Source organism: Lissotriton helveticus, chromosome 3_1 (assembly GCF_964261635.1).
Source record: "Lissotriton helveticus chromosome 3_1, aLisHel1.1, whole genome shotgun sequence".
Classification (NCBI taxonomy): Eukaryota; Metazoa; Chordata; class Amphibia; order Caudata; family Salamandridae; genus Lissotriton; species Lissotriton helveticus.
Window position 1 is genome coordinate 1,946,585,181 of NC_136061.1, and position 6,368 is coordinate 1,946,591,548.

Genomic DNA, 6,368 nt, shown 5'->3' on the forward strand with positions numbered 1-6,368 from the left:
AGATTCAAGGGTCAGAGCACCCTTTGCAAGCAACCCTACGAATGGTTGGCCTTTCTCTGTTGCACCTATGTTATAGCAACCATTCCAACACAGCTTAAAGCACAGTGTATGCTTTGAGAAAGTAGTAGAGTGTGTACTGTGAAAGGTCACGACCCCCTCATGCACCCTCTGTGTAGGTGGCCTAGCATGCAGGGCTCATGTCACGTTACCCCTTTGGTGCCTTATGGCGCTCTATGATATCTTGTCTGAGTTCTCCCTAGACCACTAGTTGCATTAACCTTGATTTAGTGTAGTGTTATTCCCCAAACCACAACTGTCATTAATCCTTGACTCTGTGTATTATTATCCCTTTGGCGCCTTATGGCGTGCTACGATTCCCTGTCCGAGTTTCCCTTACCCCCAATACCATTACGCCCAAACTTGCAAGCATTTACTGAACATGTGAACCAATGGCTTGCCTTGCTCCCGCTGTTGCTGGGGTCTTGGAGTGTTTTTGCTTGTGCACGTTTAGACAAAATGAAACATTTGGTTCCTGTTAAGTGATTCCATTCGGTAGTTTGCACCTGCTCTTCCTGGAAGGTTAAGCTAGTGTACTAACACGTGTTTTCTTCAGAAGTCTTGAAGAATGTTCCAGATTGCCATGTGCGCTACATACCACACACAATCCTACGGTATTCATTAGGCCCTGTGTCTGTATATAAACCACATCCAAACCCGAGCTCCGTGCTTGGCCTACTCTCCCAGCAGAACAAGCTTACTGCCTACCCACTCACCTGAAGAAACGACAACCAGGGCAGCTCTCTGCCCAGCTGCAGTCCAAGTTTCTTCGGTGATTCCTAAAGGACTGTGGAAAATTGCTAACATGACTATCGTGTCGCCATCTCGAAAAGTTTCCGCGAACGTTGCCCTTGAATGTACAAACCCTGCCGATCCTGTACCCTTCCCACCTCAGGCACAGCTGTGCACACAAGAGCCCCCCCCCCCTTCATGACATTTGCCACCGAGCCGGCCCAGAAAGGTGGCCTTGAACTGTTTCCCACACTCTGCTCCTGGGTACACACATCTGCCTTCGACAGCAGCTGAAAGCTATGAACAGGATCATCAAACAACCTTCCTGTGCGGACTAAACACCTCCTCCCTGGGAACAGCAGAATCTAGCCCTTTATGACCTGAGAATACGACGACATCAAACACTTGTTGCTTCCTCCATCCTGTTTTAAAGACTCTTGTGTCCGGACATGAAAGGCGGGAGAGTGACCACAGTGCCTTCCACGAGGCCTGGTCACCCCCCCTGCTGCCACTCGCCTTCCTGTCTGCCTGCCTGCCGCCAGAGCGACCCAGCCGCCGCTGAGCCGCCCGTGATCGCCGATTCCCGCCGCTGCCTCCCTGCGGCCAGGCCCACCTCCATCCCATTGGCCGCCCCGCTCCCGCCTCCCAGCTGACCCGCCCTCCCGGCTACAGATTTATGTCACCCCCCGAGCGACCGCGCAGCGGACGCGCGCAGCGGGAGCACCGATTGAGCGCCGAAGGCGCGCCAAAGGTAAGACCGTCTGCGCCCGTCCGCGCCTGGCCCCCACCGACGGAAGCCGACCCGACGGACCTACAACGCCACCGAACTCAACGCACTCAACACCGGCCGAATCCCGGGCTGCTACCGAGCCACCCCGAGACAAACCCACGGACCCTTCAGCTGCCACGCCTGCAAGTTCACCTGCATCCGGACCAACCCCGCACCAACACCCGCCAAGCCTAACACCAGCAGCAACCACCTGAAGTGCATCCTCCTCAACACCCGCTCCGTCCACAGACACGCCATCGAACTCTGGAACCTCCTCGACACCACAGACCCAGACGTCGCCTTCCTCACGGAAACCTGGATGAACGACTCCTCAGCGCCCGACATCGCCATCGCCATCCCAGAGGGCCACAAAATCATCCGGAGGGACCGCATCAACAACACAGGAGGAGGCATCGCCATCATCTACAGGGACACCATCCGCATCAAGACCAACACCGACGACACCCTGACAACCGCCGAACACCTGCACTTCCAGATCCACATCAACCCCAGGACCACCCTCAGAGGCACCCTCATCTACCGACCCCCGGGACCACGCACACAATTCAGCGAGGACATCGCCGACTTCATCAGCCCGCATGCCCTCCCCTCCGCTGACTACATCCTCCTGGGGGACATCAACTTCCACCTGGAGAACAACAACGACCGCAACACCATCACCCTGCTGGACAACCTCGCCAACCTCGGTCTCAAGCAGCTGGTGTCCACCCCCACCCACCTCGCCGGACACACACTCGACGCCGTCTTCTCATCCAGCAAAGACATCACCTTCAACCACGCCACCGGACTCCACTGGACGGACCACAGCTGCGTCCACTTCACCTTCAAAAGAACGACGATCCACCACCACCAGCAACAGGTTGCGCGAAGAAGCTGGAACAAGATCACAGCCGACCAGCTCGCCGCTTCCCTGAGCCAGCATCCTCCCGCCAGCTCAGCGAACCCCAGCCAGGCCGCCGACAACCTCACGAAGTGGATCACCAACTGCGCGGACGAACTCGCCCCACTGAGGACCCCGCCCAGCAGACCCGGCAGCAAGAAGGCCCCATGGTTCACCGACGAACTCAAGAGCTCCAAGAAGAACTGCAGAGCCCTCGAGAAAGCCTGGAGAAGGGGACCAACATCGGACAACATGACCACCCTCAAGCTTGCCACCCGGAAGCACCACCAACTGATCCGCGCCACCAAGAAAACTGCATTCAAGGACCGGCTGGACATCAACGCACACAACTGCAAGGAACTCTTCAACATCGTGAAAGAGCTCTCCAGCCCCAACGCCGGAAACAACAACATCACCCCGTCGCAAGACCTCTGCAACTCCCTCGCCTCCTACTTCCACAACAAGATCGCGGACATACACAACAGCCTCAGAACTCAACCGACGCACGCCACGACCGAACCACCGCCCCCCACCACCACCCTCCGCGCCTGGACTCCGATCTGCACCGAAGACACCGTGCCCATGATGAACTCCATCCACTCCGGATCCCCATCCGACCCCTGCCCTCACCACGTCTTCAACAAGGCCGACGCTGTCATCGCACCCCACCTGCGGGACATCATCAACACATCCTTCGACACCGCCACCTTCCCGGAGAGCTGGAAGCACGCCGAACTCAGCGCCCTACTCAAGAAACCTACAGCGGACCCCACCGAACTCAAGAATTACCGCCCCATCTCGCTCCTCCCGTTTCCAGCCAAAGTCATCGAGAAGACCGTCAACAAACAGCTGGCCGCCTTCCTCGAGACGAATGGATCCCTCGACCCCTCACAGTCTGGCTTCCGTGCCAACCACAGCACCGAGACCGCCCTCATCGCCGCCACCGATGACATCCGAACCCTGATGGACAACGGAGAAACAGCGGCCCTCATCCTCCTAGACCTCTCCGCGGCATTCAACACTGTCTGCCATCGCACCCTAGTGCAGCGCCTCAGCAACGTCGGAATCCAGGAGAAGGCACTGGAATGGATCATCTCCTTCCTCGACGGAAGAACACAGAGAGTCCGTCTACCACCGTACAAGTCAGAGGCCACCGAAGTCATCTGCGGCGTCCCTCAAGGATCCTCGCTGAGCCCCACCCTCTTCAACGTCTACATGAGCCCCCTGGCGGCCATCGCACGCCAACACAACCTCAACATCATCTCCTTATCCGACGACACCCAGCTGATCCTCTCCCTGACCAACGACCCCGCCGCCGCCAGAGCCGACCTCCACGAAGGGATGAAAGAAGTAGCCGAGTGGATGACGACCAGCCGCCTGAAACTGAACTCAGACAAGACGGAAGTCCTCATCCTGGGCTCCTCGCCCTCCGCCTGGGACGACTCCTGGTGGCCCCCCGCCCTGGGCACCGCACCCAAACCGACAGACCACGCACGCAACCTGGGCTTCATCCTGGACTCCTCCCTCTCCATGACCAGACAAGTCAACGCCGTCTCCGCATCCTGCTTTAACATCCTGCGCATGCTACGGAAGATCTTCCGGTGGATCCCCACCGAGACCAGGAAGACGGTCACCCAGGCCCTCGTCACCAGCCGTCTGGACTACGGCAACGCCCTCTACGCCGGAACCACCGCCAAGCTCCAGAAGAGACTCCAGCGGATCCAGAACGCCTCAGCCAGACTGATCCTCGCCATCCCCCGACGCAGCCACCTCTCAGGACATCTGAGAGACCTGCACTGGCTCCCCGTCAACAAGAGAATCACCTTTCGTCTCCTCACCCACGCACACAAAGCCCTACACGACCAAGGCCCGAGCTACCTCAACAACCGCCTCAACTTCTACGCCCCCAAACGCCACCTCCGATCGACCAACCACGCCCTCGCCGCCGTCCCCCGCATCCGAAGAGCGACAACAGGAGGAAGGTCCTTCTCCTACCTGGCCGCCAAGACCTGGAACTCCCTCCCGACCGACCTGCACCTGACCCAAGACCACCTCTCCTTCAGGAAGAAGCTCATGACCTGGCTGTTCGAGCAGTAGCAGCGCCCCCCCCCCCAAGCGCCTTGAGACCCTCCGGGTAAGTAGTGCGCTCTACAAATGTCTTTGATTGATTGATTGATTGAGGGGCGGAGCTTTGGGTATAAGAGATTGTACGCCACGGATTGCAGTGGCAGTCTCAGCAGATCAGTTTGTGTGTATTCCAGGAGACTGTCCTAACCCGGGTTAGCAGAATAAAGTTGGTGTTCCAGTTTCAAGCCTGAAGTCCCGAGTCCATTTCTTTTCCTGGAAGAGGTGAATGTAGACTTGGGCGTGCCCTGCGCCGCTGGCCTGTATCCTCACAGTACGAGTGAGAAGTCTTCGGGGGTCGGTTCTACATTCCCTTGGCTCCAGCTCCCTCAACACATCCTTCGTCTCCACCTCCTGCTCAGCCTCTCCAGTACTCGGGCAACTATCCGAGTCAAGACCTTCTTCAAACTTAGGACAAGATGACGTAATAGGCTAAGTACTTGATATCAGATTAGTGTGCACTATCCTTTTATAGAAGTAAGCAGCCGGAATATTGGCATCCTCAAGACCATAGACTTGTCTTCAAGTTTCCTCCCAGTGACTTCCGTCCAGTTCACCTTCATTGTTCCTGCTCTGGACCCTTCCTGCATACTTGGCCTTTGTACTATTATTGTGCAAGGACATGCAACAGTAGTATCTGAAGAATTCTACTTTGAACGTTTAAGTCATGTGTGATCCTTGTACCAAGAATCATATGCCTTGTATACCTTTGGAACGTCATACTCCAATCCGTGATCCTAGTATACTTTGGGAGTGTCATACTCCAATCTGTGTGCCTAGTATACATTGGTAATGGCAGTAACTCCATCCCATATTTTGAGTGTAACCTTGGGAGTGCCGGAAACTCCAACCCTTGTCTCTAGTGTAACCTTGGGAGTGCCAGAAGCTACAACCCCTGTTTAGAGTGTGACCTTAGGAGTGCCAGAAACTCCAATCCATGCTTCGAGATTTACCTTGGGAGTGTCAGAGCCTCTAGCCAGTGTCAGAGCTGGGGAGGGTGGGGGTGAGTGGAGGCGGACCGCCTCAGGTGGCATGAGTTTTGGGGGCAGCCCCCCCATCCTCCGCTCTTACCTGCGGCCGTAAGAATAGGCAGCAAGTCCCCTCCTCCACCCGGGTCTTACCTGCAGCTGTATGAATTGCCACCCCCGCTCTTCAAACAGGCAGTAGCAGGCGGCAAATGCAGGGGCCGCCACAGGTGTCCTAAGGCCTAGCTATGCCACTGACTCTAACCAATATTCAAAGCGGGAAACATCCTTCACAACGCAACTTTTACAACGCACTACCATTACGACGCAACTTTTACAACGCAAGTCATTACAACGAATTGCGCTGGAGGGCGCTCTAGGATAGGGAATAGTTTAATTACTATCCAACACCTTCCCTACTATCCACGGGGACTGGAGTTGGAATAGTAAATTAAACTATTCACTATCCATCGCCCCCCAACGCAAGTCGTTGTAACGACTTGCGTTGTAAAACCTGCGTCGTAATGGCATGCGTTGTAAAAGCATGCGTTGTAGTGACATACATCCATTCAAAGCTCTTCCTTGAGGGTCCCAGAGTTTTTCATCTGTGAACTTGGTATCCTACTTTTTTTCTGTATTGTAGAAGAAGCATGTAAGTGAATGTTACTAAAGGTAATGCAATAACAATGTTTAAGAAGGCCTGCCAGTGTACTGATAGTAATTGCTGTTTCCTTGTTGGTTCCAGTGATTTGCGTCTTCACACCACCATACAATCCTACCTTCCCAAACACAGAAGGTCTCAGCAGCGACACATTCTGCT